This window comes from Daphnia magna, linkage group LG5 (assembly GCF_020631705.1).
Source record: "Daphnia magna isolate NIES linkage group LG5, ASM2063170v1.1, whole genome shotgun sequence".
Classification (NCBI taxonomy): domain Eukaryota; kingdom Metazoa; phylum Arthropoda; class Branchiopoda; order Diplostraca; family Daphniidae; genus Daphnia; species Daphnia magna.
The window spans coordinates 10,383,669-10,409,799 of NC_059186.1; the positions used below are offsets into that span (position 1 = coordinate 10,383,669).

At 39.9% G+C, this 26,131-nt stretch overlaps 1 protein-coding gene and 1 long non-coding RNA gene across 6 annotated transcripts in view; one reads left to right on the forward strand and one right to left on the reverse strand.

Annotated features, from left to right (window-relative positions):
* The window catches only part of LOC116923176 (homeobox protein abdominal-A homolog), a 76,296-nt gene that overhangs the window by 19,930 nt on the left and 30,235 nt on the right, over positions 1 to 26,131 (forward strand). For 4 of the 5 annotated variants that reach the window (XR_006647063.1, XR_004394403.2, XM_032929656.2 and 1 more), the window contains exon 3: positions 18,996 to 19,554. The gene's annotated coding sequence lies outside the window, so the exon portion shown is untranslated. Of the gene's footprint in view, positions 1 to 9,270; positions 13,847 to 18,995; positions 19,555 to 26,131 lie in introns of those variants that run through there. The other variant, XR_004394406.2, reaches the window with a different exon arrangement.
* Positions 6,253 to 9,356, reverse strand: LOC116923180. Its single transcript, XR_004394414.2, has 3 exons — positions 9,122 to 9,356; positions 7,889 to 8,033; positions 6,253 to 7,812 (listed from the first exon to the last, which is right to left on the reverse strand). It is a non-coding gene; the product is annotated as an uncharacterized LOC116923180 (long non-coding RNA).

The window sequence follows — 26,131 nt, forward strand, 5'->3', positions numbered from 1 at the left end:
ACCGCCTTCCTTTTCCTCCTTTGCCGTGGCGTCGCTACGAGAGAAGAATAACATAGAAGACATGAAAGAGAATCGGCCTGTAATAAGTTAGCGTCGGCTTGCTATCTCGTTTGATCTAATCAACGACTAACTTTTTTTTTTGGTTTTTTTTCCACGTCTATCGAATTTAACCCACACGTTATTTTGGGCGTTTCACCGAAAATTATGTTGAAAGCAATATATAGCTCTCCGTCGTCTTTTTCATTAAGAGAAGAAAATCGTTTTGGTGAGAGATGGGAAATATAATGCCCTTTAAAAAAAAAAGAACGAAAAAGAAAAATCGGATGTTTTTAAATACATCCTCTAAAAGGGGTCCTTGATAAATAACTCTCCAATCAAGCGGGTCGGGCTCCCCGAACGAATGATTTTTTTTTTCTTCAAACTAGGAATGCATTCCTATCTGGCAGACTCTACTACTAGTTCTTATAACGTTTTTTTTTTGGGGGCCTTATAAATATGTAAGTTGGTGCTAAGCGGGACGAGGAAAAAAATGAATATCTAAAGAAAAGAATAGGCAAACTAGAAGGAATAGTTTGGCCTATTGTGAAGCTGTCAAATTTGTTTCAAGGTGGTGTATGTATTTAAATTTGAACAAAATAATACTGGACAGGCATCGTGGAGAGTGGAGGCCCGCTTTTTCTTCTTCTTCATTCCAATTCCGACGACGTGCTGCTGCACGCAAGAATCATCTTTTGGAAAACATAATAACCAAAGTAGTTGGAAAAGAAAAGGAAAGATGATGTTTATATTTGGTTTTTTCTTGGAGCTTTTCCAGCTGGAGATTGAGAGGAGGAGTCACACCAGCACGACCTCTGAAGGAGAACAGAAATTCCGTACATGTAAATCACGATATTAAGGAGCTTTTTTTTTTGTCTTTTCTTTTTTTATTCGGAAAGAGAAACCTGATTTCTTTGCCAGCTGATTGGTATTCTGGAAATGTTTTAAATTCGTTTGGATTGTGTGCTTTTTTAAGAGCCAGAAGGACAACAGAAGCCAAAATCGTTGGAGGAATAACATCGTTATATGTCACTGTCGATTCTCTTTTTTTTTTGGCAGCAGAAAGACTCGAGTATTTTTCCTCTTTTTTTTTTTAAATGGCATTGGCAAGTTTGTCTGTAGGCCTACGATTGCAGCCATCGTAATTCTCTGGTTCACTGGGCGTTCCAGTTCGCTTTGATCGAGTGCAATCGTTCGTGTTTTTTTTTTTTTTGCCTCTGTTGGCAGGGCCAAAAAAAGAAGGAATAAGTCAGTCGGCAAAAGTTGCCTCTCTTTCTTCTTAGTTTCCTCTTGTCTCTTTCTTTTTTGATAGTCGATCGTATATTTTGCCTGTCGAGAGGAGAGACAAGAGACGCATATATACTGCCGACGTCAGAGCCATATACGAGGGAGAAAGAAAAAAAAAATGGTTCTCTTCTTCGGCTTATTCGAATCATCTCTCTTTCTTCCGATTCAGACGATGATTGGATCCATCGGGGTTAGAAAAAAAAAAAAAGAAAAATAAATGATGATCGTCTATATATAAAGAAGCGAGTGTGCTGCGCTCCAGGGGGAGATTGGTGGTATGGCGAGGGAGGAGGAAGAAGGGGGGGTTTAATCACGCTTCATGCGCACTATTTTCTCATGAGCTCTCTCTCTTTATTTTCTTTTCCTTTTTTTCCCTTTGCTTCTCTCCGACTCTCCCCCACTTCTTCCCTATTGGATAGCGAGGTGGATGGCAACGACCGGCTCGTCAGCCAATGCCCTCCCGGCATGACGAGTGAGAGATCCCGACCGAGAAGAGCGGCGCGTCCCGAAAGCTGTTTTTCTTTTTGCTTCATTTTTATTTATTTTTTCTTTTCCAGCCGAGCTATAGGCACGCAGTTGTGCTAAGCTGAGAGAGCTTCAGTAAAACGGGCTTCCATCATCATCGACCCCCCTAGGAAAGTTGTCTGGCAGACATAGTCTCGGGTCATCTTCCACGTCGACGGCCTTGCCGTTTTTTGTCTCTCACGCCTTTTCGGCTTCGCTCTTGTCTTGCCCCGTTCTGGCCGTTCTCTATTTATACTCGAACAGTCACGCGTCCAGGACGCGTTCTTGTCTTGTGACAAAAGACAGAGCCCCTTCGTAGACAACGTAGACACAAAACAAGGCGTCAGTGTCGTTCGTCCCACTCGTCTATTCGTATCGTCCCCTCTTTTCTTTTTCTTTTTTTTTATCAGTGGAAGAAAAGAGAAAAGAGGAGGAAAACGTTCATATTCAAATGAACGTGGCCAGAGGACAAGTCCTTTATACGAGGTAATCTTATTTCTTTTTCTTTTTTTTTTATCAAAAAAGATATGTGACTGTGGAATAGAAGAGGCAAGAAAAAGATAGGCGGACTGTAGAAATACGGAAACTTCCCTTTTTTTTTTTTGTTTTGTTTTGTTCTTTAAATGGTGAGGATTTGTGTGTGTCTAGTTTATCTTCTTCCGTCCTCTTGTTCAAGTCACAATCCGATTAGAATCAAAGAAAAGACTTGGAGCTTGTTCTTCCTTGAGTTTGAGATTCTTGCGTGTATTTTTATGGACTGAAATCACGTCGGGAATCGAAACAAATTTTCTTTTTCTTTTTTTCTTTCTTTCTTTCCCGTTTAGCCTATCAACTTCTACGTTCTGCATCTTCTCAAAAGACATCCGGACAGATCGTAAACTATTCTTATTTGTGGCTTACAACTTGACAGATTTTTTTTTTCTTTTTTGGGTGTAGTGTTTCCAACCTTTTTGCTCTTCTTTTACGGATCAAGAAACTGGAAAGGAGATTTTTTTTTCTTTCTCCAAACATATTCGTTCCGTGTTATACTGTATGTCTGTGGGAAGGTTTCAAACAATTTTTTTGTGTGTGTGTGTGTGACGCAACGGGCAATAGCAAAGGCAAGCGAAAAAAAAAAATGTGAGGTTGTAAACAAATTCACCAAAAGGGTACGGGAAGAAGATTGTGTCTATGGAAGAGCGAAAAAAAAAATTATATAGAAGCAAAAAATTGAAACTGAGCCGCGCGCATCTTTGCCCATCTTTTACAACTCTGCACGGTTGTCAGTGTCAACCGCGCGCGCGGACTTTGGGGCCTATTTTCAAAACAGACATTTTCTACGGTCTCCCCCTTCCACACACACACAAACACACATTCTCTCCTCCCATATTTTCTCAGTTTTTGTCGTTTTTTACGTAAAAGATAAAAATTTAATCAAAAGTAATGCGCAAAAAAAAAGATTGTGACACGCAAATGCTGCTGGCGGAATCATGTATGGCAACAACCTGATCCAAAAGTAGATTGTTTTCCATTTTAAAACTTGGTAAATTTGGAGTTGTAATGTTATCTAATGTAGTTTGATTGCATGGCATTTTTTACTTCATTTGCATGGCTAATCTAATAAGTTAGGATTGTATAGTGTTCAGTTTGTAATGCGTGTGTAACTAGTATAGGCCGGATTGGGAAGCCGCCGCCATTTTGTGATACTCCGATGGGCTTTTTTTTTATTGGGTGGGGGTGGTGTAGAGAGCTTGTTTGCCAGGCTAGAAATTGGAGTCCGCAATAATCAATCATTTGACATGCAAGGATTTTGAATTACGTCGCGTAGTTTACACGCTATACACGCATGTTTAGTCGTTGCTTAAGCAGTCGTAACGGCTTTTATTTTATATTTTATTTTGTACATATCTAGATGATTGTCGTAAAAAAAGTAAAATACGAATGCCGCGTTTTTTGTGCAGTCCGAGAGCGTATATTTATACGGTTTTGGTGGGCTCTTTTTTCATAGCGATTCATTAAAAAAAAAGAAAAAGCAAAACTATTGCAAGTGGTCGTTTTGGAAGTAGTTGTAATGTAACTAGAACTCGTTTGTGTAGAATTTCTATGGGCTATTTGGTTTCTTGCCCCGCAAACTTTTCTTTTTTTCAATGGTAAACAACTTAATTTTCAATGAATGTTTATATGACGTGTAGAATTCTAAGCTCACTTGTAGACTCCTCTTTCGTTCGGGAATCAATGAATTCGCCCAAGAAAAATGGGTATCGAATTTTCAATCGGCTGTTTGACTTGTTTCTTTTCGTCTATTCAACTCGCATGGCTCGTACGTTTAGCATCCCGTCAGAAATGCGTAGAGAGTAGGCCGTTCCCGTGTCCATTTCGTTTCTTAATTATTCAAAATTTCTGCTTGAAATTCTGTGTTTTTTTTTAACGGCCGGTTTGTTAATCGGATTAATCCGTTTTTAAACACGATTAAATCGCATAGTAGCCTACAGTTTTGATTTGATTTGCCTTGTCTAAATGACGTGTTGGTAACATTTCCTTGTTTTTGTTTTCGAATGGGCGTAAATAACCCTAAATAGTAGAATTCTATTCATTTTTTAGGTTTTAACCGGATAGGAAATGGCAGGTCGTTTGACTTAATGTGCTTCTAATCTTGATTTTCAATTTACAACCCGAGATGACACATCGCGATAATTGCAAATGCACAAACGAAACGGTTTGGGAAAAGAAAAAAAAAAACGCATCTATCGCGACAAGACATGCAAAGGCTATCGTAAAACAAAAACAAAATATTTCCTTCTTGAAATAGTGTGACAACATTTAACGAGTGTCTGTCTGCTTAACGCTGATTGTCTTTTTGCATTAATGACGTGTTGTTTTTATATGCATTAATTTTTGTTCGCTTAGACGAGTCAGTTAGATTTGCTCCATTTTTCTCGCTTTTTTAAAATTCTAAATCCATTTCCGACTTTTGGACGATGGATTTTTCAATATTTTTGTTTTTAAATTGAATGTAAATGAAGTTAAAGAAAAATTATTTGTGTTGAAGGAGCATTGGATGATGGTCTTGCAATTGAAATTAGTGAAATAGAAGTACATCGCCATTGATGTCGAATAGCGGGTTCAATCGAGCGTGTACCCGGCGCTATTGCGGACGCACGGTGCGTGAAGTGAAGCGGCAACGTTGCTCTTATCCGAACGGGAAAAAGAAGGAAGAAGGGGGGGGGGGATGTCTTTTTGCCTTGGCGTCGCGAGTCCGCCGTGCTGGTTGGATCTGGTTGCCTCTACGGCTCGAAGCCAATCAGAGCTCCGCTTTCAAGGAATGAGCCAATCGGCGAGCAGCAGTCGGCCATCATTGATGGGCGGGACTAGCAATGTGGGTGGAGCTCAATGTTGAATAGGAATCTGGGGGAAGGGGTAATTTACGATGCCCTCTGGCCATTTCTTTTGAATTGTTTGTTAGTTGTAGACGGGAAGGGGGGGAAAGTTTTGAAGGCTGGTGGGGAAAAAAAAATGGATTTTGTTTTTGTTTTTTTATTTATTTTACTTTATGTTTTGAATTGGATCGCGCGCACCGCCGGTGACCCATAGAGGGAAACGAGACGGAGGCAAAAGCGATTCCCTTTGTGTATATTTATATATTTTTTTAATGATTTTTAATGGTCTGCACACCCAATAATCATGGCCATTATGACACATAGACACAAAATCAATCTGGCCAAAGTATTTATAAACTTGACTTGATGGCAGCTCAACTTTTGTGTGTGTGTGTTTTTGCTGTTTGTTTCTTTTATCGCCGTGTATTTTTATCTCCACCAAAAATAGATGGAACGGGTAGTGGCACAATGTGTGTTTGTATGCAAACAAAACCGCAATCCAAAACAAGAGATCCGTACACATACAAAACACAAGCAAAGTTTTCAATCATAACCAACGTTTATTTCAAACTCACATATTTATACAAATTTTTTCTCTCTCAATGATTGTTTTTGTTTTTTTTTTTTTTTCAATTTACCTATAGGGCGCTGCGAATCGTCGTCCGATTTCGATGGGGGAAAAAATGTGCGTTGAAAAGTGTTGCCTCCTGTTACGTATACTGAAGGTATACCGGAATGAATGAAGCTCAGGATACATTCAGTATACGTCCAGGGGGTTAAACATCCAGTCGACGTGAATAGAAAAACATCCGTTAATTTTTCTTTCTCCCTTTTTTCTTTTCTTGTTCCGCTCGTCGCCGGGCGCCATCATCATTTTTGTCCATCCGTCCGCTTCGGCTGACTGCCACCCAATGTTTGTGTGTGCATGCGACTTGCCGGGGGTCGCTCTTGTTTCCTTTTCCTCGCTCCTCCACCGTACTTGATGTGTGCTTCTGTATATATATATATATAAATGTGTGCGTGGGTTTGTATGGCTGACCTATAAAAGGAGAAAAGAGACGGGGCCAAACGCGTTGGCTGCCATTTTTTTTTTTCTTTTTACAGTTTTGTGTGTGTGGTCTGATGAGAAAATCAATACACTGAGAGGGAAACACATGCTCTAGAACACATGAAATATAGCGGAGAGATCTATTCTACTTTTTTTTTTTTCGAAACAAAAGAAAGGAAGAAAAAAATTAAGTTTTGTTGTTTTTGGATCGAACAAATTCATTTTTGTGAAAAACAAACGATGATGACGCCCGTGATGTTGGTCCACTAAATTGGATTACGTTTTTAAACCGGTAGTTCTGCCTCTGCGTTCTTGCCTAATAAGAAATATTACATGTAACATGCGACCTCGAAGCCGTCGGGATTACACAAACACGACATACGCAATAGACGAGTTTTAATATAGCAAAGAGAGAAACGGTCGTATAAGGGACTTGTCGGGAGACGCTTTGGCCCAACTTGCGCTTGATTGCGTGACCCGTAAGTTCTCGCGGGTCCTTTTTCGTTTTTTTTTTTTTTTGTAAGTTGTTGGGTACACATATTACAGTTTAGCTATTAGTGAGTAGGACGTGGTTAGAAGATTGGAGAGCAAGTTTTGACAACAATGGGAGAGTTGCAGACGGTTTAGCTAGAAGATGGCGCAGCTGGTCCGAATGGATTTTTTTTTTTTTTCCTTCTCACTTGCCGGAATTAAATGCAACCCTGTTTTTCGTTGACGTCAAAAAGGGGGTCGACGGCGTGCAACACATTTTGGAAACGATAACGGGAATCTTAGCTTTTTTTGTTGTCTTTTGAAGGGATTTGAATTTAATAACAAATTGCGCGTACGAATTGAAGATGAAATGATTGAGGGGTCTGATTTAGTCAGATCCGAAATACCAACTGATGCTTCGTCTGGCCAAAGCTCTTTATTTTATATATAAAAAGAAGAAGAAGAAGAAGCGGTAGCCATGGTAATAGGCCCTCGATCTATCGAAAAGAAAAGAAAAAAAAAAGTTTTCTATTTTTATTTTCCCCCCTCAATTTTTATGACTCCATTCGACTACCTTTTCTCATGTTTTTATTTTCATCGGACCCTTTCTCTTGAAACAAATCCTTTTTTTTTTCCTTCGTTTTTTTTTTTATTAGTAGAAGCCATATGCATCTATGGACGTTGAGTCTTACGAGCTCCTAGTCTTATAAATATCGATGTACCCTTAACCCTTGTCGGTGAGGGAACATTGGAACAGATTGTCGTGTGTTACCATTACACCATCGAAAGTTGAAGTAAAGAAGAAAAAAAACGATGGAGTCAAATAAATTGGGACCGTCTTATTCTTTTGTTTTTCTTCCCCGCGCCGTTTGATCTTGGTAAAAATATTTTTGATTATATTTCAGTCCCCTTCTCAATCCTTTTTTTTTTTACAATGCCACAAGGGCTGTTTGTTGTTGTCGATGTTGGGAATTAACCGGGTTTTGCGGTTTTTATACCAGACGAAGAAGAAAAAAAAAAACGGTTGAGGTTGAGGTGGTTGGTGGATGAACGCCCTGGAAACGCTTTTCCCTCTTCTTGCTGCCACGAACGTTTGAATGTCTACAAAAACTGTGAAAGAAAAAAAATATTTGAAATTCAAAATTTAATTATAAAAGAAAAAAGAACCTTGAAAAGTTGGATGTACCTTTAATTTGTGTGTTACATTCTTACTGCTTTATTTTGATATACATAAGGAGCGCTGTATTGAAGCGGCCCTCTATGCAATTCGATTCGAAACTAGGCCTGTTCCTTTAATTTTTTTCGAGGGGCGATTATCGTGTGTTGCTCAGCTGTTATGGGAAATTTAACGAAAGTTAAAAATAATGAAACATTTGGCCATATGATCATCACCAAAAGGAAAGAAAAGAAGCAAAAAATAAACCGCCGTCCATTTTCTTTGGTCTCTTGGTTTAAGTTATTTTAGCTGCTGGGGGACACAATCTAACTTTGGGAGGTGTGGTTGACCATACCTTTTAGCCGTGTGTTATTTTGGGTCTCTTGTTTTCTCTCTGTTGTTTTCTGTTTACTGTTTTTGGCTTATCCAATATGGATGTTAAATGAGGCGAAACTCGGCCGCGATGCTATACAACAAATTGGGAGAAATGGGCGGTCGAGACTTGAGCTAGACCGAGACGGCCCAGCACAAGCCCGGCTGTTTTTGTTTTTGTTTTTTTGTTTTTCAGGCTTATTATACAACACCCCACCCACCTCGACTTAAAAAGAATTTTTTTTTTCTCGTGGAAAAAAAAATGCAAGGACAATTTAACAACACGCAGGACAGTAACGAATGTCAACACAACAACAACACGCACGTCTCAATCACGACGGTCAAAGTCTTTTTTCTCTTTTCGAATGAAATTTTCATCGTTTCATTCGACTGTTTCGTTTGACTCTTTCACGACCCCGCCCTTATTATTGCTTGATTTTTTTTTTGTTGTTGTTACGTTCCTCCTTAACATTTCGTTTGTTTTTGTTTGTTCTTATCGAAAAGTTTGGGATGTGACGATTCCAATCTTCAACGATAAAGTTATTGGCTGTTTCTTCTTCGTTACTTTTTTTTTTCACGTGGGGCGGCTACAAAGCCATCAAGTCTTAAGTTTTAGTTCGCCATTACAGGGCCTGACGTATGGCCTATAAACGCAGGATATAGTGCGTGTGTGTGTGTGTGTAGGCCTGCAACAGCCAAAAAGCAAACCCGCCCCTCTTTAAAACAGAAATGTTGTTGGCTCTAGCTACTGCTTCTTCTGCGACAACTACTAATAACATCAATGATGTTATTTCCCTTGTCTTTTCACTCTTTTTATTATCGTTTAAATATTTTTCTGCTAACAAGGGCTAAATATTATTTTTTAAAAATCGAAATAAATTAATAACTTACCGAATTTGTATCTTTGCCGTCGGTTGGAGAGGCACACTGATTCTTGTCGATCGGATAACTGGGAAATGATTTTGTTTTTGTCTCTTTTCTTTGTGAAGGCGTTGGCTTTGAATGTAAAAGTTTAAATATATAAATTTTTTTTTTTTAAGGAAACGGAACGGGAGAATTTCTCTCTAGTAAACCGGAAAGAAACCGACGAGCGAGTCTTTCTCTCTTCCCAAAGCGATTGAAAGCACGACTGCCTCCGCTGCGCATCGCCAAGTTCAGCACCCGTCGCTTCCTCTCTCTTTTTTTTTCTTCTTCTTCTTCTTCTTGCTCTCCCTTAAAAGGGGAAGATAAAAAAAAAAAAAATACAAAATGAAATTTTTTTTTTCTCCTTAGAAGAGAGTGGGGGGCGCCATCTTTGGTGCCGAAAAAATTCTCCGGGTGTGTACGTAACAGTTAAGAAAAAAAAAAAAGGGAGAATAGAAATGTGTGTGTATATATATATATCTTCAGAAAAGAAAAAAAAAAAGTCTGGCCATCTTCTTCCCAGTCCCTTCATACCCACCCCCCAGCTGGATTTATTTCCATTTTTTTTTTTTTTTCTCTTCGTTTCTTTTGGGACTCGGAATGGAAGAAGAGAAGAAAAATGTGTTGTGCGTTCTTTTGCTGACCGATGGTGTCTGCCTGTATGGAAGAGAGGGGAGTAGAAAGGACAAAAAAAAAAGTTCACATAAAAAGTTTGGTCTGGCAGCCAATCACAGTGAGAGAAAGCTGCTCTTTTGCTAGTAGTAGTAGTGGTGGTATATTGCTAGCCCTTTTTTTTTTTTGCTCTTGTATCATTAGACTGGTGTGTGCGTACCGAGTCCTCTTTTGCCTCCCCCTTGCGTTCTCTGTGCACACACACACTTACTCTCAATTGTACTTCCTACCCCCAGAGAGATAGAGAGAGGAGCATTGGCTATCACCCATATGCCATTGAATGTCGACGTGTGAAAGGAATGAGAGAGAGAAAAAAAAGAGGAAATAACGAGAGCAGGATCTATCCGCTTGCCTTTTTTTTTTTTTTTTAGATATTTATAACAAAGTATTGATCACAAGGCTGCGCCACACGTTGACGAGATGTCTTTTCGTTTAACACGGAGCATTTGTTTTTAGGGAAGTTTGAAAAAAAAAATTAAGATTTTTTTTTTTTTTTAATTAAGCGAATTGTTTAATTTTGAGTCGGAAAAAAAAAAGAATAGAAAATACTCGTTTGGGTTTGTTACTTTGTGTAACAAGTTTTGCTCTCTTACCACACACACACACACACACATGTGGGCCAGCTCTCGTTTTCTCAATTGCTGTTGATGAGCTATCCTTACATTGCGGGGCCGGCAATCAACCCAGTCCAACTGGGCTCGGTACTAGCGCCACCGCAGTCTCTTTTCCCAATTCGAGCGTAGCGCATCATCGCCATTAACTATTTTTTCTTTTATTTTCTTTTGGAAACCACATGATTCAGCAGAGTTCTCCGTTACGTACGAAAAAAACAAAAACAAAAACAAGTTTATTGGTAACACAAGGCGGCAAAAATGTGAAGGTGTTTTTTATTGAATCAAACGAAAACAAGCGGACGGGCACGTCCGTTGTCGTCAGGTGGTGGCGTTTTTTGAGCGGGCACATTTTAACTCGATGTTTGAAAGAAAAAAAATATGAAAATAGACGTGGGTGTGGTAGTTTAACAAGTTAAGAAAGTTAGTGTAAAGAGGGACGGGGCATATGACGAAATATCGAACCAACTGAATTTGAAAAGAAAATTTTTCTTTTTCTTTTTTTTACTTTAAAGGGAAAGAAAAGTGGCGTGGCACTCGTCGTTGGCCCCTCGTGATTGTCGGTTTTTTTTTTTTTGTTGTGAACCCCCCGGTGATGAGCTTCGTGAGCAAATGTCGTTGCGCACGTTTGCGCTTTTGCCGGAAGAAAAAAAAAAAAAAGATTGGACGTGAAATTCACGACCTGAAAAGAAAAAAAAAAATGGTGATGTGGTTTGAGGTGGGGTAGGGAGGCCAAATTGGCTGGAACCGACTGCCAACTTTTTTTTTTTTTCTTTTTCCTTAGGCGCACGAAAAAGCCCTCTGACTTGTGTGCGTCTATAAGTAACAAACCCAAGTGAAATACAATTAAAGTCGAGCACATTGTGCGCGCCTACATGTTTGTGTGTGGATCGCAGAGGGAAAAGGGAGGAGTCGTGCTGGTTGCTGCTCTCACGCGAACCTCGTCTCTCTGAAAAAAAAAAGGGACACAAATAATTGCTGTTCCGAGCTGAGGTTCCTTTTCATTTTTCTTTTGGCTTATCTTCTATAGTCTACACGTACCGTGTAATGTATGAATGTCTCTACATGCTTTTGTAGCAGATAAGAAGTAAATACGTCAAGTTTTTTCTATTTCTATCTTTTTTTTTTCTTCTCCTTCTTCCTCCTCCCTTTTGGCCATGGCTGTGGTTCGCCGTGTGTATATAATCAACCGCTATATAAGGTCCCGCGTCTATTGGCTACAGCGCCGACATATATTATAACGTATTGAAGAAAAGAAGAAGTTTCCGCTTCAGGCCTTCTTCTTCTTTCTCGACTGTCTGCGTGTATCTCAACGAAAGAAAGAAAGAAAAAACCTTTTTTTTTTTATTCTCAAGTCTTTCTTTTTTTTTCTTCTTCTTTCTTCCCTCCGTTGTTGTTCTGCTGCGTTCAAAAACTCTGCGGCTTTGGATCTGTAATAATCATAAAATTCCTCCTCCTCCTAGTCCCGCCACCACCAGCTGTACACGCTGGAAGATTCGGCGGAAGAATTTTTTTTTTTTTTTGCTTCTAAACGAAACAAACGACAACAACAATTCTGCTCTACTCTGCTGTTGTTGTTGTGTGTGTGCCATTGGGCGTCGTTGTTTCTCCCCGGTGAGCGAATGAGCTCGAGAGAGACTATGACCGCGTGATTGCTGTACGCTGTGTGCGCGTGCAACTGCTTTCTTTTTTTCAGGCCGAACGAATTTCGTTTGAGTTTCCATTTTAACTAGAAAAGAAAAAAAAACAAGACGGAGAGAAAAGTTGTAGAAAAACCTTGAACCTTTACACACGACCAGTCCTGGTGTTTTTTGTTTTGTTTTCTACTGGCTGGAACAGTTCCGCAGCTTAGAGCGGATGAAAAGAAACAACAAAAAAGGACACAATGGAAACGCAACATGAAAAGGCTGTACTGCTGCGTTTCAATGAGGGCCTTAGGGCGTCTACATATATAGAAAACATACGTGTATATCCGAATAATACTTGTGTATGTCTATACATATATGCATGGCGCACAGACAACCACTTCCATCACGCTTGTTGGAACCGTCCAGAGAACGTCCGTAAAGCGATGGCCCTCCTTTTTTTTTCTTTTTACTTTGCGTCTGTTCTGCCCCGGCTGTGCATATGATTTACGATCGTGTGTACGAGGCCACAATGGGCCGAGTCCGACGTCGATATAAATAACCTCCGCCCGTATATACGCATTTACGTGTAACGTTGTGTAGTTCTTCCGTCTTCTTTCGGGGCGTATAGAAAGAAAAGAGGAGGGAATTTGATAAGAAACCTAAAAAAAAAAAAAAAAAAAGAAAAATGGAAAATTGTATGTGTGCGGTTGTCTATACGATCGTGCTGGATGGGCCCGTTGCACCGGCTCTTGCATAGTAAACACAAGTCAATCCGGTTGAAAGATCTTGTTCTTTTTCCTCCCCCCCCCCCCACAGTGGGTTGGGGAGGTGGGCCAGCAATGGCTGAGGAGGTCAAAACAAATCTTTTCTTGGTTTTAAGTCACAAGATTTTGGGTGGCGGCGTTTGTTTTCTCATTCAAACTCGAGATGAGAAGAAGAAGAAAAAAAAGAAGACTTTGAATCCATCTAGATTACGCGGTATGTATATGTGTGTGTGTGTAGAGACGCGCCCTACTCGAATGAGGATGGAAAAGAGATAGGTGTCGGCTAGCTGGTGGGCCATAGAAGAACTCACGGAGAGTTATTTGCTGCATTGAAATTCGTTCGGCTTAGAACAATCGGGAAGAAAACGAACACGACACACGGGCCGATGTGTTCCTGCCTGCATAAACGACAATGTACCATTTCTTTTTTCTTTTTCTTTTTTAATCCATTTTAGATGATGATGGAGCCAAAACAGTTTGGAGCAAATTGGAAACATCCAAAAAATGAAGGGAAAAGAAGAGGAGATTGGGATAGCGTATGGCGGTATACGCACTGGGGGTGCGCAATTTGGGATGTGCCGTACACATATACAGAACAGCTCGCACCAATTACCATTTATATATTTATATATTTTTTGGCTCTCGCGTTCTCTTGCTGTTTTTCTCTTTTAAATAAGATTGGGATCCGCCCACTAACCGACCACGACCTTTTCTTTTAAATTTATTTATTTTTTTTTGGGGGGGTTCTTCGTTTTGGTTATGCATTTCAAGATGAAGTCGAATAGCTGCGGGCAAGGAACTGGAAAATCTGCGTGAGTGACGTTTGTATAAACTAGGAATGTGATTATCTTAGTCCTTTCACGCTCGTTTGAATAAAGAAGAAAAAGGGGAGAATTTCGTGTCTTGTGTGTGTGTGTGGTGGCGATTTATTAGACAAGAAGCCGGCAGATGTTTAAAAAAGCTCGGACGACGGCATCGGCGCTGTAAGATGCTGTGGCCGTCATAGAAAAAGATGGAAATAAAAAAGAAAAAGAAAAATCTTCTCATTTGGGTTGTCTCTTCTTCTCTTTTCGCCTTATTATGCATAATATCTCTTGTGTGTCTAGGGCCGTTCTCCTATAATACGTGAATAAAGTTCTTCTCGTCTAGATGGGAAGATTACATCTAGAAGAAAGAGAAGAAACGCATGAAAAGGCGGCCAATTGCTTCATTGATGAGACATTTTCTTCTTTTTTTTCTTCTTCTTTCGCCTTCAGACAAACTTTTCTGCTTGTGTCTTCTCACGCCTTCTTGCGCTCTGCTCTTTTTTTTTAAAACGCGTATACGTGTAGGCTACACATATCATCATGATGGCAATCATAAATGCGGCAGTCTGTATAGTTTGTACTGTTACGTACTGCCGGTATAAGGAGAATAGACGAGCGTGCAAAGAAGTTTGAGAATTTTTGGCACGGCATTTTGCCACTGACGCTTGTGCTTGCTTAACTCTTATATAGAAAGGAGGGATACAAGTTTGAGTTTAAATAGGAGAAGACTGTAGAAAAGAGGGGGGGGTTGTCGATCGACCGGAATTCGTGAAACGACGCCAGAAAGAGAAGGCATGTCTTTTCAAAACATAAAAAGAAATATAACGAGGAAGAATAAGAAGCTTTTTTTTCTTCTTTCTTCTGGCGTGTGTCTTTTACGATGCGCAAGGGGTGGCGGGGAGAAGAGGGAAAAAAAAGGGAGAAAGGAAAAAATAATTGATACACAAGTCACGAATAAATATTAGATCTATATATCTATGTCGAGCGAAAATATATAGAGTCAAGTAAAAATGAAAAAAAAAAAGGTCTCATTTCTTGTTTCTTATTTTCGTTATAAACACGAGGCAGGAAGGAAGAAGGCGAGTTGCATTACACTGGGGTGGGTGTGGGGTGGGGACGGAGCATTGATCTTGGAGAAGCGGCGAGAATGCGCAGTCGGTCGGATCGATAACGAACAAAAAATGGTGGCAGGAGGGGGTGTAGGCCTATAATCATCTCCATGTGGGGTATGTGGTGCTCTGTGTGTGTTATAAGCAAGGCGGTTTGGTGCACCTGCGTCCAGATGTCGCAAGCGTCCAGGCCGCTTTTTTTTTTCTTTTTCTTTCGTGAACGCAAGCCACTCCCGTCGCTTTGTCCTCTATTATTATCAGCATTGGGTGTTGTATACCCTTATGGTTAGGCTTGTAATGTTCGAGTTCGCCGCTTGAGTTTTCTCAATTTCCCGTCGGCTTTTGTTGTTGTTTTCCGTTTCCCTTTTCTTTTTTTTTTAATGGAGAAAATTGAATAAAAACAAGTGAACCGAAATTGACTGATTGACCAGGCAAGGGATAATAATTGGATGTTATTATAATAGTATTCCCGCACGTCACGCTCAAAACACGGCAGGAATTGTTTGTTGTCCGAGGCCTATCGGTCCTGTAAAAAAAATAATTCTTGTCTTTTTTTTTTTTTTCAAAACTGACCTCTTCCGTTTACGCCCTAACGTGATCCGCTGCTTTGTTGTTTACAAACCGGATAGAGAGCCATGAGAAAAACAAAGTTTTCCCTTATTTTTCTATTGTTGTTGTTTTGGTTTTCTTTCTGTAACAAAACATTCATCATAGACATTGTTGTGTTTCACTTGTTTTTACTGCATTTTCTTTTTATGGTTTTCCCTATACTCGTTGTGTACATTTTTTTGCTTTTATCATTCACTACAATCTGATGCATTTACAATTTAACACAACAGAAATGCTGTTACTCCCGTAGTCTCGGCAGACGAGGTCGAAACCTCATTTGAATACATAAACATTCTTCTTGCTTCTTGCTTTCGTTCGCTAGTTCCCTTCTTCTTCTTCTTTAGCGTTAAAAAAAATCTAGGATAATAATAACAATAGGGGCGAACCACATGAGCAGCACGCAGCCCTTACGTTGTATAGTGTGCGAGTTGATGAGACGGCCGACTGAATTATTGGACAGCTCGGAGAGTGTTTTTTCCTCTCTCTCTCTCTGCAGCGTCGCCGTCGTTTTCTTATTCCCGAAAACCCCTTTTTGGCTTGTCTTGTTTGTTTTTTTCAATTTGAAATTCTATTTTCTTGCTTTTCGTCCGGAGAAGAAGGAAGAAAAGAAAAAATTCATTTTCTTTCAAAAAGGGGTTTGTCTGTCCATAGGACACGCATGTATGCGCTGTGTGTACAACGCGCTATAGGTTGTTTTCTTTTGACGTGTTCCGGGGAGGTAATATGAACAAGACGAGAAGAGACACGGGACGAGAAAAGATGGAAGTCATTCACACGTCTGTGCTCGTAAAAAAAAAAAATTTATTTTCTACCGAAAACCTCGTGCGCCAAAACAAAATCTATATCAAATAATTCGATAGTCTATCCGATGTTGTACTTTAATACACGTCACAGGAACGGCATAGACTTTTCAAAATGGCTGATGGGTTCCAATCGGAAAGATGCGTCATATCAAGGAACCTATTGAAGAAAACCCACAAACATCCCCCATGTAAATAGGGTCTCGAGAGTTTATATTGTATTTATTTATAGGCTCTAGTATTTTTTTTTTTTCTTCAAATGATCTTTCAACTTCTATTGGAAAAAAAAAAATAAGCGAACCGCAAAAAGAAAAATCGTTGCGTATAGTGCGCTCGGCGTGTGTGTGTGATGGGGAAAGAAGAAGAAAAAAGAGGACACTAGGCAGAGAAGAAGGGCACTAAGGACGGTATAAATTATACTGGGATGAGAGAGGACCACCTGGAACAGTTTCCTCGTCTGTCGCTATCAAAAGGCGTGTGGGCACAATGCCATCTTTTCTTTCCGAGGTTTTTCTTTTTTCTTTGCTGGTTGAAGCGCTTGCTCCGATAGCTGCATCTCGTCATTTATCCGCTATGCATATGTAGGCGCTGGCCGCTCGCGCTTCTCTTATATTATAAGAACATTTTTTGTGTGAGGGGAAAGAAAATAGAAGCGCCAGCGAGAGGAGGGAAGAAAAAGATTCGAGCCAAACGGAGGAGAAAGAAGACGGCCATCCATTTCCGATATGAACGGTAGACGTAAACATGTCAAAAGGCTCCTAGCAAGCTCCTCGGCTCTGCTGGCTGCCAGTTAATTCACAATTCACCCCACCCTGAATCCTCTCTCCACTTTCCCTGGCCCCCTTTTTTTTTTCTTTCTTGTAGCGCACGAATCTCATTGGTCCTCCGTCTTTTCTCATCATCGAATTCTATAGGGGGGGCGTTCAGAAGAAAAGTTGGCAAAAGGATCTTTTGCCTTGATCGAGGGCCGATAGTCTACACGAATTATGCGCATAGAAATTGTGCGATGGAGAATTGAAGAACAAAACAAAATGTCACCTGCCCGACGTTTTTCTTCGCCCAGTAGACGATTCTTAAGAGTTTTTCCCGACGGGCCAACGCCTTTACCATCTTCTACAAGTGTGTGTGTGTGTACTGTTTGTATCTTTTCTCATTAAAAAAAAAAAAAGAGAGGAATGATGTTGATTGCCTATAGAGACGATGTTCGGCTTCGCCCAGACTTTTCTTTTCTGTTTTGAAAGTAAAAAAAAAAAAAGATTTATAAATGTAGCAAGCGTCAGAAGACAAAAGAGAACTTATTTTAACAACGAGTTGTCGGTCGTTGTCTTGTAAATTTTTTTGAAGGAAGATTTTTTTTCTTTTTTCATTCCCGAAAGGAAAGCGGAGAAGGGCGATAAGGTCAAGTCTCTTCATTAGTCGGCAGCTCCCGAAACGGGGCACGCAAGTCGACGTTCGTTCCACTCAACTGACAGACTCTCTCTCTCTCTCTCTCCTCGTCTTCTGTTGCCATCAAGTTCCATTATTCCAAATCTGGATGGATGTAATTTCAAAGAAAAGGAGAAGCTGGTATATATTTGTATATAAGACGAGAGAGAGAGAGGCAAACGACCGGGAGCTCTTTTAAGTAAGACGAGACCGTGTTTGTGTGCGAGGGATTTTTCAAAAAGTGGGGGGTTAGGCCTTTTTGCTGCCATCCAATATTATAAATCCCTGTTGGGTTGCCTCCGTTTTCGTATAAACAACACATTCCAATAACGGCAAACAACACGGACTTGACGCACTAGACGGCAATCAACGTCAATCTAGTTGTTAGATCCCCATCACCCCCGTACCTACGCATATATAGGCTATGGTTACGTCTAGCCTGTGATCCGAAAAACATTTTAAATTGAGAAAATTAAGAAAAACCATTTTCTGTTTGGTCCGAAAATAATCCAGTACACACGTACGCCGGTCACTGACCCATCCAGTATAACCTGTAGGCCGCCATATAGTTTTTTTTTTTTGCTCTTTTTTTTTTATATTGAACCCCCCCGTCATATTGTTCGGCCGTTTTACAACCGTTAGGCCTACAATCTTGCGACTAGGGAAAATAACGTACTGGGCATAACCCTTTTTTTTTTCTTCTTCTTCTTCACCATCCGGAAGATTGTAAGAAAAAAAAAAAACTAGTCAAAGATTGCGACCCATTTTTTTTCTTCTTAACTTTCACAACCCTTTTTTTTTCTAGTTGTAAAGCAACATAACAGACAAGAGCATAAAACGAAGGGTTGTGTGAAGGTAGGCCTAAAGTTACTTTAAAAAAAAATGACGCAAAAAAAAATATCTAGGCCAACTGGACCGGAGAAGAGTCATAAAAGTTGAAGAGATTTTTTTTTTCTGTTCTTCTTGAAGGGTTAACTTTAAAAAAAAAAAAAAAGTTGGAGCCTCCACAATTTTTTTTTTTTTTTGTGTGTGTGTGTGTGGAGACGGATGGCAAATGGATAGAGAAAACGGATGTTGAGAAATCATTTGAAAACGAGAGCCAGTCGAGTCGAGTGACGGAATTTTGTGTATCTCTGTGCTGATGTGTGTCCAGTTTTGTATTCTCCCAGATATGTTTACTTTCGTTCGTTATATATTTCCATTTGAAATGTGCGTTTCCCACACAATCATCAGTGATTGAACTACCCCCGTTTGTATCGAGTCAACTTTCTGACCCGTCTCTTTGGTGGGCCAGTTTTAGTTCTTTTTTTTTTCCCCCACATCATTGATATCTAAATGTCCTACGACTCGTGTGTCCATCGTATTATTTCATTTCCGGTCGACTATCAATATTTTTAAGACTTGTTTTAACTAAAAATGTATTCTTGTGTCGTTTCAGATTGTATCTGAACGTCGGTTGTTCCCACAGCCGAAGGCCTACGCGGTTCGGAAACGCCAAGGAACTTGTGTAGGCCTTCAATGCACCGTCGGCTATGCCCGTATAAGCAAATGACGACAAAAAGAAGGGTGACGATATATACGAAAAATGAATGGCGAATTTTTATTAGTAGCCCTCATGACCATACTCCCGACCGATAATGACCGGTTGGATCACACACAAACCGGAGAAGAAAGGAAAAGGAAAAAAAAAGTGGCTGCCGCGGACTGAGAGTGGTCCATCAAATTTGTGTTACAACCCATTCGGATCGAGAGGTGATGGCACTTTCGGACGACACAAACCAGAAGAAGAAGAAAAAAAAAAAAACTGCTTTTTCCTAACACGGCACACACAGTCGTCGGGAAAAAAGACACACGGCACACACACACACAGCCGTCTAAAACTACTACCGAGAGTGTAGAAGATGAAAAAGAAAGGAAATAAAACAACCTGCTGCTGTTTTTCCAGACGAAGATGAGATATTATTGGCCATCAAGAAAGCAATAATCTTAAGCGACAGGTTAGTCAAAATAGCCCTTATTTTTTTGTTTTAATTTTTTTTTTTAGTTTTGTTGTTGATTGATGATTTGTTTTGTTTGCGGTTTTTCTTTGGAAAGGCATTAGTCTTAATTCGCTTCATTTCTTATTTTCGAATTTTTTTCTTCTCCGATTAATTTTTTTTAAATTTTGGGGCGAGAGGACATTAGACCTAAAAGAAATGAAAAAAAAAGCTTCTAGACTTGATGGTTGAACCGCCGGCTTTTTCTCATTCCATTGCGTCTTTTTCTTGTAGGCCTAAATGGAAGTAGTTCGTGTCGTGACCGCATCTCGGTCAGATCAACGCATGCCGACGGGGGTTGTTTAAGAGACAGAAAACGAATTTGAACGAAAAGAAAAGAAGTTTTTATGGGTCTAATCGTGATGTGTGTTGATGCTGCTCCAAAGGTTGGAAAACAAAAAGGAATCTAATTAGATTGGGCCATGGGAGGAGTAGAAACTGGGGCCCGTCCGTGTAATTTTATAACATTACAGTCATTGTAATGTTTCTCTGTTGCCACAGTCGGACTAATTAATTAATGCTGACGAAGAAACAATGAAAAAAAAAAAGAGTAGAGAATGTTCTAATTCCAACTACTACTTGTAAAATAAATGGCGCTAAGAATTAAGTCGGATTTGAACATGTTTAGTTTTGCCCCACTCGTATGCAAGAGGCGGCCATTTTGAAACTGAACACGCAAGAACTTGATGATTATCTTTTTTGCAGAAAGAATATCTCACTAACCTTTGGCTCTATTGGGATGCCGATCATTATTTCTGTTTTTTTTTTACTTGTACGTCATACATTTTTTTTTTTAAGTTTTTTTTATTTCTCTACTCACGTACAAAAAGTCTCTCAGGAGACGTGTAGATTCCTCATCTCGACTGAGCGTGTAACCAAAAAAAAAAAAAGGGAATTTTACGATGGCTCTATACTTCTTGCAGCACTGAGCTGCTGCTCGCTGTTATAAGATATCATCATAATATTCTATATAATAAGGCTCTGCTGCGCCACCGACGACGTCGATTGACATATCTTGTTACCGCTGTTGCCTGACGACGCTCCCCCCCTCTTTTTTCGGAATCCTATTTGCATCATGATACAAGATCCCTGCTGATGGCACATTGCAACGTATAAAATAACATTTGTCCTTCGCCTCGTGTGTATCTCGACTAGATCGAATAAAACATAGCTCTTCTTCGTATCATCATCATCATGTACAAGCACTCGTGCGGGAGTGCTTGTGCATCAAATTATCATCCTAGAGTTATTATTTATTCCATCCATTTTTCTTCTTCTTTTTCCCGTCATATTCTTCTACTTTTTTTTTTTTTTAGGTCGTGTGTTTTTTTGTTTTGTTTTACGACGTTGCCCTAAGAATGTGCATCCTTTTTCTGTTTCGCACGCAAGAGTTCATCATTTCAATCAGACGCCAAAGTTCATCTCGGGTCCGCTTCTTTTTGGCTGTTTTCGGCGTGACGTGTCGGTACTTTTTGAGCTTCGTGTGTATACCGACGAAACGCAAACGACGACGCCAGATGATGCGTGAGTGTTTCGCTTAGACGTCGGGGCATATATAGTATGCACTTGATGATTTCCATATGATTATGCACGGCGGAGAAAAGAAGAGTCCATCAGAGAAACCCCCAAAAGAGCAAGTTGTATTATGTATACACTTTTTTTTTCTTTCTTCTTCTTCTTCTTAACTTGGTTGTTTGGTTCTCTCCTTGAGGGGTTTGAATTATTCAAGCAACAAGTCTGCGTGCATCACCCGCAAGAGTTCTTTTTTTTTTCTTCTTCTTCTACTTTACGTTTACGACTCTGCCATGTTAGATAAGGCTGGACAACAAAAGGCGGGATTGCCGTAACTTGGCTTAATCAGTGATGGAAGCGCAGAGATGCTGGGCAAAAGAGAGGCAAAAATACCACACGCGAGAAGGGTTCGTGTGTGTGTGTATCGTGTACATATTCAAAAAGGCGATTGAGCGCAGAAGGAGAAGAAGAAAACTAGAGGGGAATGTGCTGCACGCACAGATGATGGGAGGGTCTAGCGGGTTCTTCTACAGCATTTTCTACTATAAATTATTACGTACAGCACAAAAGCAAAAAGAAAAAAAAAACGGGCAACGTTCGTTCGTTGCCTTTTATTCTCATCATGGTGGATGCAGAGACAAGAGGCCCATGGCGCGCACAAAAATATGATAATTTATTAAATAAACCCGCTGCCTTTCTTTCTTCTGATGGCTATTGTCTCTATCCTTGCCTAGATAGAGACTCTCTAGGCTAGCGCACGGAATAAACATTTTTCCTTTTTTTTCCTTTTGCATATTAGTCCCGACCGAAAAGGGTGGAGCGTCTAATGTATAAAAAAAAAAAAAGAAAGAAAGGAAGAAAAAACGAAAAAAATAAATTGATGAGACTTGTGTGGCGCTGCGGGCGCGGCGTTCAAGATTTGTGTGTACGTATTTCTTTTTCTTTTTTGAAACAACCGTAAATCAGTACCGTGTTCCTTTTCTTCTTCCCCTTTTTGTATGGAAAAAAAAAATAGAAAGAAAGAAAGAAAGAAAAAAACGGAAGAAAATTAGGAGAATCTAAGCGTAGTGGCCTATAGCAGCCCGTCGTGCTGTGCGTGCGGTGGAATAAGGGCGTCGTATAACGTCGCGACGTGTAGGCTTTCAACGCTAATTGCCTATATATAACTGGTGCTGCTGCGGTGGTGTATTTATACTTGATATAAGAAGCAAAGGGACATCTTATATAGACAGAAATACCCCCTTTTTTCTTTCTCTCTCTCTCTCTCTATACATCTCTAATCTAACTGCTGTTGCTGTCTCTCTTCGGGGGCCAGCAAACTCGACTCCTGCTGCTTTCAACTTCTTTCCTGCTGCCGTTTTCTTTTTCTTTTAACTTGATTTTTTTTTTTTTTTAAGGTTTACACGAATGAAAAGATGACCTTAGTTACAATTACCTAGTTTGAAAACTTTTTTTTTCTCTCTCCCTCTGATACTTCGTCAACGGAATATCAAGTAAAGAATTGTGTTGGAGGCCAACACGGCGTGCGAAACAGCTCACGGGGGGAGCCAATCAACGCCATGCAGGGTCTCTCTTTTCTTTTTCGACTCTCCAATGCGCCAGAGGAGATGGTAGACATAATATACCGTAGATGATGATTAGGTCTATTTTTTTTTTTTTTCCTCTCCACTTTTCTTTCTTCTTATACACACTTATTTTATTCGTCTTTTTTTTTCCCCCTTTCGTGTCTGACAACACTTTTGTTCTTCTCGTTATGCCTCACAATATCCCCCCTCTCCTTTTACTCTATGCACCAACCAAAAAAAGATTTTCTTAAACGACCGCGCACGGTCCCTTCATTCCCATCTGCTTCGTTTTTTTTTTTTGGTTTTTCTTTTTTCTTTTCGCTCTCTCTCTCTGTTTTTAACTAAATTCAAGCATTTTTTTTTTCTTCTTTCGATGGGGGCCCTTAAAAAAAAAAAAAATGTTGGTGTTTGCGTGGGGCCTCATTTTGTGCGTCTCGTGAGCGAGCGCACGACCGAGGTCATTTTCGGGTTCGACGCTGACGGACTGAGTGGAATGTCGACAGATAATACAACACAGACGGGCGGGCCCAGTAAAAAAGAAAAAAAAAATGCCTCATCTTTTTGTTTCTTGTTTTTCTTTTTTCGGTTATTACGCAGCTCCGGCTTTCTTTCGTGACAGGCAACAGCTAACACAAGAAGGGGGGACCCCCAGACGGGTTTTTGTGTGTGTAAAGAAGGGCTTGCTGGAGATTCGTCCCGTCCTCGTAGCCAATGAGAAAGCTCGGCTTGTATAGACACCAAACGGAGCAAGGAGACATGAAGTACTCGCACTGTACCACCAAAAAAGCGCCACCAAGTTTCTTCTTTCAAGATTTTTTGTTTTGTATTCGTGTTGAAGAAAAAAGAAGAGTCCTATCCTTTTTTTTTTTTTCGTTCTAATATAACCCCCCCCATGAGAACTGTATTTTTTTTTCTGGGGCATAATATAAAGGGGGGGGGGGGAGGAAAATGGCGGCGTTTCTGAGGCGCGGTCCATCCCCCCCTTCCGCAATGGAAGGAGTGGGGGATGTGCTCTCTGGTCCTAGGATATATAACACACATTTTCATCTAACATGGGAGCGCGCAAGAAAGGGCGCAAATTGGATCGGGGACCGTCGGCACTGATCAAGTCGAGCGAAGAACAAGACTTTTTTGTTTTGTTTTTTTTTGTTCTTATATAGCTGAAGGGAAACCGTCTGGAAAAGACAAGAAATGTGTGCCCGCATTGCGTTCGTTTCGTTCCGAGCAAACAAAACAAGACGCTCACGCATTTTCGGTGGTGGGGATTTTTTTTTTCTTTTTTTCCGGTGCACGAAGCGGCGATGACATTACGTTTATTTCCTTCCTTTTCTTCGCCCTTTTTTTCTTTTTTTTTTCTTTTTATCTCTCTTTTTTTTTTCTTCTTCTTCTTCCGCTTTAAAGACTGTTTTTGGGGGGGATCACAAGGACGAAAAGGTTTTTCTTTCTCTTTCTACTTTCGTTTCGCTTCTGCCTTTTCTCGCGGCTGATCATCGGCCCGTGCCTCTCTCTGCCGCGTCTCATTTTATTTGCCTTTTGATAGCCCCATTTACAAGGACTGACGAACGCCGTTCGAGCAGACTTTTAAGGGTGATTTTCGTCAGCGTTAACCTGTACACCACCACCGCTGCTGCCTCTCGGCTGCGGATATAGAAAAGAGAGAAATAGCGTAGTTTTTTTTTTCTTCTTTTCTTTAACTCTTAAATACGCTCCCCCCGTGTTCCGGCTCCCCCAGCTCGGCGTTCGAACGCTGCCGCTCGCCTCAAAGTTCGTAAATCATCGACTGGCACTTAAATTGACGCCTTTTTTCCCCCCTTTTTTTTAATTTTTTTATTCTGATGTCGAAGCATTTCTTTTCAAAGCGAAAAAAAATTAAAAACGGCACGGTAGCAATTTTTTTTTGGTCGTGTGTCTTGCGCAGCGCAGAGAAAAAAATGGGATTTAATTTTCATTTAAATTTTGTTTTTCAAAAAATTGTAAGGTGAAAGTTAAAAAAATAATAATAATTTGAGAGAAAAAAAAAATGGCCCGAGTCACGGCCAAAAATTTAGGGAGAACTGGCGGCTTGTGCCAGTGTTATTATAACTCTATATGATGATTGCGGGAACACGGGACCAAAGTTTAAAAAAAACAAAAAAACATGCCGGTGATTTCATTCGGTCAGTTTTTGTTTTTACAGATGGAGGCAAAAGAGCGAAAATGGGGAAAGAAGTAGCTTCTCTTGTTTTTACAACGTAGGGCGGTGTTGTGTGCATAGGGAAACACGGCAGCGCTCAGTTTTTTTTTCTCAAAGAGTGTCGGCGTCGAGAAGCCGTTTTTTAATACAATTTTAACGAGGCTCTATAAGCGCGTAAACTTGTACAAAAACAAAACATCGAATTACACCTATTCGGATCAGTTTTATTGCAGTTTGCTCACATTAAAATAAAAAAAAAAAACCACAATGGGTCTCTCTCTATTCCCCTCCCGTTTTTTTTTTTTTTACATTAGTAGTATATAGCACGACAGTAGTTCCCCGGATATAGCACTAATAGTGTGGCCTCATATAAACAGGTGCGTCACGTTTATCTGTATATATACTTTTTTTTTTTGTTATAAATTTCTTTCTTTTCGTATCCTGGCTGCAGCGACCGAAAGCCTCGCACAGTCACACAGACATACAAACACATAAGAAGTCATCATCGCTATTTATATAGCAGCCCATTATCATTCCTTTGAGTTTGAATTCCAATCGAACTATGTTGTTTTGTTCAATAAGTGTTTTCTTCTTTCTTCTTCTTCTTCTTTTCGACAACTACTCACTAAATTTTTATTTTATTATTTTTTATTACCCGAACATAATAATAGCCCGACTCTATAAAGTATTATATAGGCCTATATCGCATCGGGCGACATCCCATATATCTAATGGTATGATAACATTGTAAAAAAAAAAAAATAGGAGAATAAGGAAAGGGAGGGAAATGAAGAAAACGTTTTTATTTCTTCATCACACAATGAATTCACTACGTAACATTACTATTACTACTAGTCATTGTGTTAAGTTAGAGCGCTATCTTTTTTTTTCTTTTGAAAAAAAAAAAAGAAATGCGACTTCTTTCTTTTTAAACAACGAAAATCAAAACTTTCGATAGTCGACGAAATGCCGCAAGTTAGAAGCCACTTGAGATAAAGTTTTGAATTGCGCGCGCGCGCGCTCGCGCAAAAATAGAAAAGTATTTAACGTTAAAAAAAAAACTAATGTGTTTTTTTCATTGCCAACTTCATAGGCCTATATAACGTGGCTGCAAACAAGCAGACACGCACGTTTCGTGGAAGAGATTAACGATCAAACCGACCATTTAGGATATGTTTTATTATTTTTTTGCGTTGTTTTGGGTGGGTGCAAGAAAGAGAGAAGAGGATGATGGCCGGTATAATAACATTTTTAGAAGAAGAAATCACTTTGTATCGTGTCAACTACA